General features: G+C 40.8%; 1 protein-coding gene across 3 annotated transcripts in view; it reads right to left on the minus strand.

Annotated features, from left to right (window-relative positions):
* CSAD (cysteine sulfinic acid decarboxylase) overlaps positions 1–12,413 on the minus strand; it is a 40,448-nt gene that overhangs the window by 27,887 nt on the left and 148 nt on the right. The window contains exon 1 of one of the 3 annotated variants that reach the window (XM_072654796.1): positions 4,960–4,979. The exons of 1 other annotated variant lie outside the window; for it this stretch is intronic. The gene's annotated coding sequence lies outside the window, so the exon portion shown is untranslated. Of the gene's footprint in view, positions 1–2,328; positions 2,425–4,959; positions 4,980–12,413 lie in introns of those variants that run through there. One more of the 3 variants, XM_072654798.1, reaches the window with a different exon arrangement.

Here is a 12,413-nt window from a genome sequence, read left to right on the forward strand (position 1 = left end):
CACACCTCGACTACTGCAATTGCATGCTGATGGGTATGCCTCCTTGAAGTCTCTCCCCACTCCAGTCCAATCTCCATTCAGCCACCAAAATGATTTTCATAAATCACAAGTTTGAGCATGTCAAATCTACTCAATAACTTTTACAGGAAAAAAAAAAACTACCTTAGCCTAGCTTGGCTTATAGAGAGATGTAGTCTCTACAAGTCAGAGGAATCAAGAAAGGCTACCTGGAGAAGGTGGCATCTGAACTGCTCCCTAAATCTCGATGAGCTTTCTAAGGGTAAGAGGGAGGACAAAGGCACCAGGTACAATCTGGGGAAAGACTCAAAGGCAAGGAATGGAATTCAGGGGTCAGGAAAATAAATATCGCAATGCTTTATGGAGGTCTGGAACTTCCTTGTGAGTCTGACACCTACACTTACCCCTAATATACAAATACCGTCTGTCTGCCTTGGTGCTTGCAGGGCCAGGTCCCAAACAAACAAACAAAACAAAAAAGTGAAAGTGAAAAATACTACAAAGTGCTACTAAAAATAAAATTTAAATTTAAAAAATTAAATCAAAAGAAAAAAAGAGCTTCCCCTTCCCAAAGAGGAAAGTACTCCTGTATATGCAGTCCACTGATATCTCAAACTAGCCCAGACAAGTGTAACCAGGCTTGTAGAGCCTGTAGAGGTATGAATTACATTCAACCGTAAGAGGAGATAAGTTAAATTTATCTTGCTTTTTTTTTTCTCTAATATAGGACTTTGCCCTTTCTGAGCATGTCAGGAAAACAAGTAAAGCCATTAAAAGGAGACAAGGGCTGTCTTCAGAGTTCCTCATTTATGGGCAACAAACAGGAATGCATCCAAGAAATTGTAACAAAGAAAAAGAACTGAAGGTGGAGAATGAAGAAATTGTCCTACATTGATTCTGGAGGTCACTTCTGTCAGAACATTTTATGAGAATTAGGTCAGACACCAGTGCTGGAGATAAAGGGGAAGCTCAGTAGGTTTACTTATGGAAGAGTTTCTGCAGATGAGGAGGGGCCTTAGAGCCAGAAAGGCGGGGTTTCAAGTCCCACTTAGGACCAACAAAGGCTGTGTAGCCCTAGGCAAATCACTGAACCTCGCACTGCTCTATGGCAGTGATCTACAGAGTAGGGATGCAAGGGATTGTGGTCTGACTCCAAAGGGCAGGGCTTATCTCCAACAAGAAAATTACACACATCCCCTAGTGGTGGTTGTTGCCTTTTTATGCATACCATGCCCCACCATATTCTATCCTTTGCTCCCCTCAGAAATGGGATCAGTGATAATGTGAGTAAGAGCCCTGCCTTTTCCTTTTTCAGTGGGACAGAGCAAGTCAAACAGGATGAGCAGGCATGAACAGTTTGCAATATGCATCACAGATCTTCTTATCTTTCCCTCCAAACCCACTTCTTTTCTAAATTTCCATATTTCTGTGGACAGTACCACTATCCTTATAGTCATCCAAATTGGTGCCATTCTGACTCCTCACCTGTCCTCATCCCAGGATCCACTCACTTACCAAACATCCCTTCTATCTCCACAATATCTCTCATATCAGACACAAAGCCACCACCCTAGTTCAGACCCTGATCACTTCCCACCTGGACTACAGTTTCCTTAACTGGTCTTCCTGACTCAGTCTCTCCCCATTCTAATCCATTCTCCACACAGCTAGCTGCTAAAGTGTTTTTCCTAAAACACAGGCCCAATCATGTTATTTACTCCCTTACTCAATAAATTTCATGGCTTCCTAGTGATTCCAGGATAAAATATTTCATAATCATATCATCTGATTTTTATTTCTACTTTTGTGTTTTATAATGTATCTAATTATTAGTATAGTAGTACATGTATACAATTTATAACTAAATTCATATATACATATATGTACACACACATACTCATATATATATATAAAATGCACGCTCAATTTTTTTTTTTTTTTTTGCTGAGAAGGGAAATATTGGCTACCACTGCTGTGGTCAATTACAAATTGCAGAGAAAGTGCCAACCTGAACTGGCAGCTCCCTATCTCAATGAAATCACAAGTTCAATTCCTATTCTGATCCTTGGAAGCACTGATGGAGAAACTGAGTCTAGATGGAAGGGAAGCCTGGACTTCCCAAGGAAACCAGCCTAGATCACCTGGCCAGAGGAAACTTGATTTCTGGCTAGATGTCCAAAATTTACAGTCACACTAGTCATAGGTAATCTGGGACAAAAATTCAGGAACGAATGGTTAAATCCCTTCAGGCCTTAGTTTTCCCAATAAACCATTCACTGGGAGCAATTCCTTCCCTCAATAAGTGCTTACCTTCACAAATAGGAGAATTGCTTCAGCTTCAGCCTTGATAAAATTCCAAAGGGTAGGATGAATCTGAGTTGTAGGCTGATTGCCCCCTTTGACTGAATTTTTTTAAAGTTAATCTTCAAAGGGTCAGAAAGCTGTTACCTCTTTTCCCTCATCAAAAACATCAACCCATTACAAGGAAAAGTGGATAAGTGGATAAGCTTTCCCTCTCTTCTCTAGACTATGTTGCAATATTTTCTTTACTAAAAAAAGGATGTGGTTAAAGTCAGGGAATGTCTCTAGCTCATTCCAGTGACTCCTGACCAAAAAGCTCAGCTGTGTGCAGAGACAACAATTTCTATTACCCAACCAAAGTGGTCTCTTAACAAGAGAAAGTGAAGTGATGAACAGGAATAGGAATGGGAACCGGGTGAGGGGCTTAGCTCAGGATTTAATAGAGAGGGAATGCTAGAGGTCAAGAGATAAAGGAGGAAACCAAGGCTTCAGAGAGGAGAAGTGACTCGTCCCAAGACACGGACTCAAATCCATTTCCTTGAACATCAGTTTCAGTGCCATTTTCGCTATGCCATGTTAAAGCCCCATTACTCCAATAAAAGCTTCAAGAAACAAAACAAAACAAAACAAAACAAAAAAACAGGAGCTATGTTGTGTTTCTCCATAGGATAGAGATGTCAAAAAGAAAGAAAAAATAAACCCTGACCACACAGCCCCCCAGGTGGACCCTGGAGAAAACAATTTAATCAGCACTTATTTAGCAAGGCTTAGTAATTGCCAGATTCTAGAGATACAAAGATAAAACACCTGTCCCTGCTCTTACACAGCTCACAGACTAGACAGGATGAAGGGGAGGAGGCTGTTCATGCAGCTACCTCAGGCAGCTGGAACACGGCTCTGAGTGAAAGAAGTTCAAGCTCAGCAAGAGCACCGGAGAAAGGGATAGGCACACCTGAGGAAACCAGGGAAGGCTTCCAAGAGAAAGATGGAGAAAAGCCCTGAATAATGACCCTGAAAAGCAGGGACGAGAAGCCAATCCATTGCAAGCTCAGGGGGCAGATGCCAGGGCACAGCATACTGAGTTCTGGGAACAGATGGTGGTCAAGTTTGGCTGAAATGTAGAGTATGTAAAGGGGAGTAACGTTCCAGCTAGAAGAAAGCTAGACTAAAGAAGAAATTAAATGATTCTTGAGAAGATTGTATTTTGTCTGGGAAGAAGTAGGGATCTACCAAAGGCTTTAAGTAATGAAATAACGTGGTTAGTTCTATGCCTTGGGAAGACTGTCATATAGCACATCAGAAAAATCCCACTGGGACAAATGAGATTCCTCATAACCTAGAACAACTGTGGGGAAAAAAATCTACAGAAAATAAAAAAATTATAGAAATATAAAGAAAACATAAAATCTAAGAAAAAGCAAAAATTGCAGAAATGATTCTGCCATGGAAAAAGAAATAATGATAATTCCCTTTTACAGGATAAGACGAATGTCATACTTACCTTTCTATGTCATTTGAGTTATTAGTATGCCCACTTTACAGAAGAGGAATCTGAGGCCCAGGCACACAACCATTTAAACTCAGGTTGCCCAGACTATCAGGGCAACTCTTCCTCCAGTGGGCCACATTAGAAGGCTCAGAGGCAGGAGCAGTCCTCCTTTTGCTCTTTGTACCCCTAGAGACTAGCAAAGCACCTTGCTTAATAAGTGTTTGTTGGATCAAATCCCCACAGTTCTTTCTCCATTTCTCCATTGTGGGGAAACATGACATGGCTCCTCTTTCATAAAGATTACAATCTAGTAAAGGGGTCAGCATGGTGTACACCCAACAGCCTTGGATGTGACATCAGAGGACATGGGTGTGTAAAATTATGCTTCCTCAATTTCTTAATCTGTAAGTGAAGCTAGGGTCCCTCCCAGCTCTAAACCCTGTGATTCTATGGGCCCTACCCCCTACCCTTGACTGTAACATCTGTTCCCTACACAAAACATGTACTACTTCTAGCATCCTTATCTACTTATGCCTATTTATTTCTTCCCCTCTCCTTCAGTAGAATATGAACTCCTTGAGAGCAGAGATTACACCTGGCACATGGGAGATACTTAATAAATGCTCCCTGAAAGGAGAAGAAAAGTTGGGGGATAATCCAAAAATTACAGAGGATAAGAATTGATTGCTTTCTTTGAGAGGAAATAAAATTCTATTGTTTTTCATCTTTTCATCACTGTATTCTCCAAGCACAAAAAATGTTTGCTGAACTTAAGTGAAGGAAAATTGAGTAGAATGGAACTGAACCTGGTGCTTTCCACTTCTATTGTAAATAACATAAAAGCAAACAGCTTAACATTTCTGTCTAGCTTTTAAATCTCTTTCTGACCTGGGCCCAACCCCTCTCTCCAGTCTCAGGGCCCAGTACTCTCCCTCAAGCACCCTGAGGTCTGGGCAAGGGACCTCCTTTGGTCACCCTTCCTTTGCACTGGCCACCACACAGGCCTACAATGAACCCCCTCCTCCCCTGTGCCTCAGGATCCCACCTTTCCTTTAAGATGAAGCTCAAGAACCATCTTCTACATGAAGCTTTTCCTGATCTTGCCTTGTTTTTATTCTATATTTTTTCACTCTATGTTTAACTGTACATACTCATGCATGTCCTTGTTGACTTCCCCATTGGAACTTAAGGTCTTCCACACACAGATCATTTCCTTCTTCATTTTCATGTATCCAGGAATTAGCACAATGGCTGGCACACAGTAGGTGCTTAATAATTGCTTGCTGACTGATGGATTGGTACAACTTGGGCTAGACCCATCAAATAACTTTTCCCATCAAGAAGCCTGAGAAATACAAGAAGGAGAAATTGAGAGAGGTTTAAGGAATCAATATTTTTCTACTAGAGGTAATAAAAGGCAGCAAAGACTTCTAACTGAGGTGACACAGGTGAGGGCCAGCTCAAGGAATCAATGGAGATACCTATAAGGAGCTCTTCTATTGAGAGTCTAAGATTTAAGTCTAACTTTAAAAAACTAAAGTTTTGCCCTTCTCAACAAAGATCCAAATTCCACAATTTACCACCCAAATTGATAATGTAGTTAAAGATAAACCAGAGCAAAATGACATAATGCCTCTTATCCCAGCAACTAGGAGGAGGATTGGTCTCCCCGCTGGACCATAAGCCCCTTGAGAGAAGAAATCCTCATACACCTCTGAGTCTCACCCAAGAACCAGAATCCTCCACAGAATACAATGTATGTTTTCCATCCTATGTTTATGGAATGAATCAATCATCATTCTGCATGACAATGCTATTCGTTTATATCAAGCTTGTATAAGCCAAAAAGCAGTGGAGGTCAAGCAAGCCAGAACCGCTCTACATCTGTATGGGGGATTATACTTTCCAAAGCTTCTTTCATATTCATTTTTACATTTGATCCTCTTAATTACTGAATTAGAGTAGGACAGAAGTTAGTACATTCACTTAGGGAGGGGAAGCTAAGCTACAAAAGGAGAAACGACATCACATGGTCAAATGGCTAGACAGAGAAGGAAACTGAGTTTGAAATCCAAGTCACCCAATCCTTAACATACTTTCAGTTGTTACTGTCCAATGGTTCAGTCGTGTGACTCACTGTGACTCCATATGGGGTTTTCTTGGCAAAGATATTGGAATGGTTTGCCATTTCCTTCTCCAGTGAATTGAATTAAGGCAAACAGAGGTTAAGTTCTTGCCCAGGGTCATATAGCCAGTGAGTGTCTGAAGATGGATCTGAATTCCGGTCTTCCTGACTCCAGGTCCAGCACCCTATCTACTGAGCCTTTTGGGTGCCTCCATAATATTCTTTCTACTATAACAGTATTTCCTTTTAAGACTGGCATTTCTATAAGAGCCATTCGTTAATAGATAAATAGTCAAAAGATATGGACTGGTAGCTTTCAAAGGAAAAAATCAACAGAGATGTGAAAAAAAAGGCTCCAAATCCCTAATAATGAGAGAAATTCAAATGAAAGCAATTCCCAGGTTCCACACATTAGACTGCCTAAGATAACAAAAAAAGAAAATTACAAGTGTTAGAGGCACTTCAGGAAAAGACACACTGATACACTGTTGACTGAACAGTGAATTGGTTCAGGAATTTGGAACTATGCTAAAAATGTCACCAAATTATGCATGCCCTTTGAACCAGCATTTTCACTACTAAACTCCAAAGGACAAAAATGGTTTTAACAACCTTTTTTTATAGCAGAAAAAACCATACACTAAGGAGACACCCATCTATTGGGGAATAGCCAAAAAAATTATGGTACATAATAACAATAATACTAATAGCATTTATATAGTGCTTTGAGGTTTGCAAAAAGCTTTACAAATATTTTATATTAACCTCTGAGCCACTCTGGGAGGCAGGTGCTATTACTATCCCCACTTTACAGATGAGGAAACTGAGACAGAGATAAGTGAAGTGATCTGTCCAAGCTGGTGGCCAGCCAGCAAATGTCTGAGGCCACATCTGAACTCTGGTCTTCCTGACTCCATACCCAGTGCTTTATTTACTGCACCACCTAGCTGCCAAGAATGGAATGTAATATGTCCCCAAAAATGACTAAACTAATCTTTCTGCAAAAACTAAAAGATTTTTATGAACTGACCACAAAGTGAAGTGAGCAGAACAAATTTATACAACAACAAAAACATAAAGAAAATAACTTTGAAAGACTTAAGAACTCACTGATTCAATGACCAGCCCACAATTTTGGGAGACCAAGAACAAACATGCCATCCAACTCCTAACCGAGAGGTGATAGGCTCAAACACAAAACAAGACACTTTTGTGTAAGGCCAATGTGGGAATCTGTTTTCTCTGTTCTGCTTTAAAGTCACCCACAACCTGACCCCAACCTCCCTTTCTAATCTTACTGAACACTCGGCCCTTGCTGGTTCTACAAAACGAGGCTCCTCTCTGCTCCTCAAGACTAACGCTTATTGCTGTGTCTTTGCAATGGCTGTCCTCCATGGCTGGAATGCTCTCTCTCCTGCCTCTGCTTCAGAGAATTCTCTCTTCCTTCGAGAAGAAACTCAAGCACCACCTTCTACATGTCTTTCCTGGTAACCCAAACTACCTTGTATTTAGCTATTTCGTGTTTACTTCTGATTATTCTGCATATCCTTTTATATATGTTTGGTTTCCCTAATAAGAATGAGAGCTCCTTCAGGATAGATTATTTCATTCTTTCTATCTGTGTGCACAATGCGTGGCACAACAGTACATACCTAATAAGAGCCAGACTATCTATGATCTCAAATGGCTTGGTAGAAAATGGGGATCCCCTGAAGGGGGGATCTGAGCAAAGAAGTGTTGTGATCAACCCATGGCCTAATTTACCTGGTTTCCCTAGAATCAACACAGAAGATGGAGGAGGCAAGACAGAAGAAAACTGGAACACTGGTTAGGAAGATATAGCAATCATCCAGATATGCTGTAATGAGGACATGGAGTAGAACAGTTGAGGGAAAAAAAGAGGTTCAGATAAGCTGGAGAGATATTGTTGAAACATTCTCTTTCTGAGTCTTCTCTATTTTTGTTACCACTCTCAGAGCACAAGAGGCATTTGGTTTTCTGTGACAGAAAAGTACAGCAAGCAGTTAAGTAGGAGGAAGTCCCTGGAATTTTATACATAGGGATAGGGTTTGTTAGCATTTGACAAACATTTGTTAATGTGATTTATAACACCACTAACCAAGAGAGAGCTTAAAATTCCTAAGCTACTTGAATTAGCACCCAACTGATTTCCTTAGACTCCCATCTTGTCTTCCCCTTCCTTTTAGCCCTTTCCCAATTCCTCAGCACCAATACCAAACAAAGAATCAATAAAGGAGATGAGCTTCCACCTACCTGTTTTGCAGTCTTTCTGCGCTGGGGACAGTGGGATTGGAAAAAAAACACCAAGAAGCTTTGGGACAAACATCTATGAATTTCCTTCCCATCCACAAGAGGAAGCCCAATGAGTTATGAATACCAATCCTTCACTCTTCTACATAAGAAAAGTCTTCTCTTCCTCTGCTGGGGATTTCAAGTGTTAGAAAAGACTTTCACGACAAACAATAGAATAGGAAGTCTTGGTTTCCTTTCTGCCTGAGGTTCCCAAAGTTCTATATCTTTAGAAAGGGTGTTTCTGATCAAAAGCTGTTCCCCAAATTGATAACGTTAAGTGGTCAAAGGATTTGAACAAATAGTTCTTAAAGAACAGCAAACTATTACCACATGAAAAACTATTCTAAATCACTAAAAGAGAAAGGAAATCAAAACAGCTCTAAGGTACACCTCACAATTGACAAAGATATCAAAAGAAGGGAAAAGTTGATGTCTGAAGGACTGTGAGAAAACAGGCATATTCATAAGAGCCCCAGTAAAGCTGGATCCAACTATCCCAGAAAGCAATTTGGAATCCTGAAAAGAAAGTGACTAAAAGGCTCCGATGCTAGGCATGTAACTCGAGGAGATAAAGGCCCCATATTAGGCGTAAAGAACTGAAAACAAAGTAGATGCTCAAACAGCTAAATAAGTCTGGCTACATGAATGTAATGGAATATTACTGTTCTGTAAGAAATTATCAATATGATGGATACATAGAAGTATGGAAAGACTTACAACTGATGCAGAGTGAAGAAAGTAGCAACAAGAAACTATACACAATAACTACAAAACAATATAAATGGAAAGCACCACCGCAAAATAATCAAAAGTGAAGGTTGCAAAATTGCAAATAAAAAAGCATGGCCCCAGTATGGAATATTACAAATATTTTCCAGACTTTTTTAATGTGTGGATTGGTTTTTCTAAATTTTTTCTCCCCTTTTTAAAAATTCTTTTCTATAGGAGTTGGCTTTTTGAAAGATGGAGAGACTGCACTGGGAAATGTAAGTGATGTAAAAAAAAATATATCAATACAAAATGCTAGGTGGAACGGTGTTAGAGTGTTAGATTTAAGAGATAAAGCCAGCAATCTAATCCTTCCTTGGACTCTCAGTGACCCAAGAGCAAGTCATTTAACCCCTCTTGACTTATTTCCTCACCAGTAAAATGTAGATAATAATAACAACTACCACACAATGTTATGGTAAGGATCAAATGAGATAACATATGTAAAATACTTTGTAAACCTTCAAGAGCTGTATTTTTAAAAGGAGCTCTCCCTAGAGAACAGCTGACTATGAGCCACGCCCTCCAGAAAGATGTGTAAGAGAAAACTTAGGGTATGTTTTTCTACCAACAAGCATATAAGGACCTAATACCTAACAGGGCTGAGGGAGATACAAAGACAAAAATCAAACATCCCAGACCTCAAAAAGGATACATTTTAACAGTAAGATAAGATAAGACACAAGCAAAGTCAAGCAAAGTAAACTTGCAAGAGAAGGTTCATGATACCTATGTGCCCATGAAGGGAGTTTGCACATTGACTCTTAGACACTGGGCAGGCTGTGTATGGGACACTAATTCATCCCGAGGTAAGGGACTCAGCCTCCCCTCCCACCCACCCAGGGTACCTAGCAGTGAGTGTTCCTGGAATAACTCCCGATATTTGGTATAGAATAGGGAATTAATAGACTTTCTGACCTTTAAAACCAACTAGTTGCAGCGTGCACAAAATTCTGAGATGAGGATGTGGTTGTACTTGATGAGATAATAGAAAGCACATGCTCATGATGAAAATGATAGTTATGTAGGGAGAACACAATTATGGACACAGAATCTCCATTCAGGAATAGCACTGGATAAAATATTTTCTGTACCCAATTCATGGTAATGTCTTAACCCTAACATACCATGTGGTATATAGTCACAGAATTGAGAATAGACCATGTCCTGGTCTTACTGCTTTGCTGCCATCTGAAAAAGCAAAAGAGAGATACTGGTCCATATTTTGGACTAACTAGAGTAATGTATCTTGCTATGTGAGCAAGTACAAAATTAAAATTAATAAGTACAGACTATGTTTCAAATTGTGCAAAAACATAAAAGGGAGAATTTGTGAAAGCATGTTAAAAACTTTTTTTAGTGTCTCTAGTAATAGTGAGAAATTTCTTCAGTTGAAAACTCTTTCCAGAATCCTTCTTTTAGAAAAGCTGAAAGCACAAAAGCTAGAGTTTTCCTGTGAAATGGAATAGGCATCATAACCAAACTTGACTCTAGTCTAGATGGGATCACTGCCTTCCCTCCCACTGTGGGTGCCATAACCCAGATAAGAACATGGTCTTCTTTTCTGAATTTTGAAGTACTTAAGGGGAGTGGTGCAGGAAGGAATTAAGTAGTTCCAGAATGTCAGCCCAAAGCTATATTTTAACATATTATGACCTTTTCCTTTTTCTAGATTCCTATAAATGTTCTGTCAAATCATTTTTGGGCAGAGTTATATCAGAGGACAAGGAAGACTGTCATTTCTAGACATCTTTCTCTCCAAACTAAAAAATCCCTTGGATATGTTGTTGTTGTTGTTCAGTTGTTTTAGTTGTGTCTGACTCTTCAGGACCCCATCTGGAGTATTCTTGGCAAAGATACTAGAGTGGTGTGCCATTTCCTTCTCTAGCTCATTTTTTTTTACAAATGAGAAAACTGAAGCAAACAGGGTTAAGTAACTTACCCAGGGTCAAACTGTTAGTAAGTGTCTGAGACCAGATTTGAACTCACAAAGATGAATCTTCCTAACTTTATTTGTGTGTTCGTCCTTCATTGCCAAAGAAGACCATGCCATCAGATAAATAATGACATGACTTGCACTTGACTTTGTTTTGAGTGAGGGAGGGCTGTGCAGGTCACCAGCCTCCCTTCTCCTCCAGAGCCATCTGAATCTAGTGACCAGATATTCATCAGGATGACTGGAGATGACCCAGGATGAGGCAACTGGGATTAAGTGACTTGCCTAAGGTCACACAGCTAGTGAGTGTCAAGTGTCTGAGGTGAGATTTGAACTCAGGTCCTCCTGACTCCTGCACTGGTGCTCTATCCACTGCACCACCTAGCTTCCCTCCTAACTTTAAGACAAGCACTCTGTAAATTTAATAAAATTGTTCCTGGCAGATTTAAAGAAAAAAAATAGAAATGCACTATCAGCTTGGGGGTAGGGGAGGGTGGGGAAGGATGACCAAAGGAAAACTCATGCAGAAGACAATGCTGGAGCTAAAACCTGAAGGAAACCAGGAGTTCTAAGAGGACGGAGAGCAATCCAGGCATAGAAACTAACCTGGTGGGAAAACAGATTGCAACACGGGAAAGGAGTAGTAATGTGCAGTAACTGAAGGAAGAAATATTGGTGCCCCTTTGGCAGTCTCGTGGCAAAGCCTACCAACTCCCTCCCAAAAATGTTTTCAAAGTCATAAAATAAAAAATTACAAAGGAAAACAATTACATTGAAACAGTCATTAAATTACTCATAAAACATTAAGTTCACAGACCCTAAGCCAAGCAACCCTAGATCTTGGGATCCAGAAGAAAAGGGGGCACAAGAACTGGCCACAGGATGACCAGAAATTCCCTCTACATACATTTCTGACAAGTGGTCATCCTGCCTCAACTTTGAGACTTGCGGGGGGGGGGGGGGGGCGGAGAGGAAAGTGGAAGGAAAGGCAGTTCTTTAGTTTTCTATATTTAAATACTAAATGCTAGCGATCATATAGAACAATGAGAGATTCTGGAAGAGGGATTATCAGGACGAAGTAGCAGAACAGAATCTTGGATGCAAAGAGAACTACAGGCAGATTCCAGAACTGCTTTCCAACAACCTTCGCATCCCCACCTCGGCTACCCACTTTTGTTGCCAAGTCCCCTGGCCCCGCCCCTCTGTTGTCCACGTGATCCACTCAGATGCCCTCTACCAAGATGGCGGCCGGGATAGGCCCCCTCTTCCTTTGCGCATGTGCGCTCCCGCCCCGATTCCATTAGTCCCGCCTCCCAGGCTGCACCTCCGGCCCTACAGCTTTCTTTCCCTCCCGCTTTCTCGCTCCTACCCGAGTCGGCTGGGCCCGGAAGTGGATGCCGCCGCTCGGCGGAGAGGACGAGGGGGAGGGGGAAAGTGCTTCCGGGGAAACGGGCCCCGGGCTG

This window comes from Notamacropus eugenii, chromosome 3 (assembly GCF_028372415.1).
Source record: "Notamacropus eugenii isolate mMacEug1 chromosome 3, mMacEug1.pri_v2, whole genome shotgun sequence".
Classification (NCBI taxonomy): Eukaryota; Metazoa; Chordata; class Mammalia; order Diprotodontia; family Macropodidae; genus Notamacropus; species Notamacropus eugenii.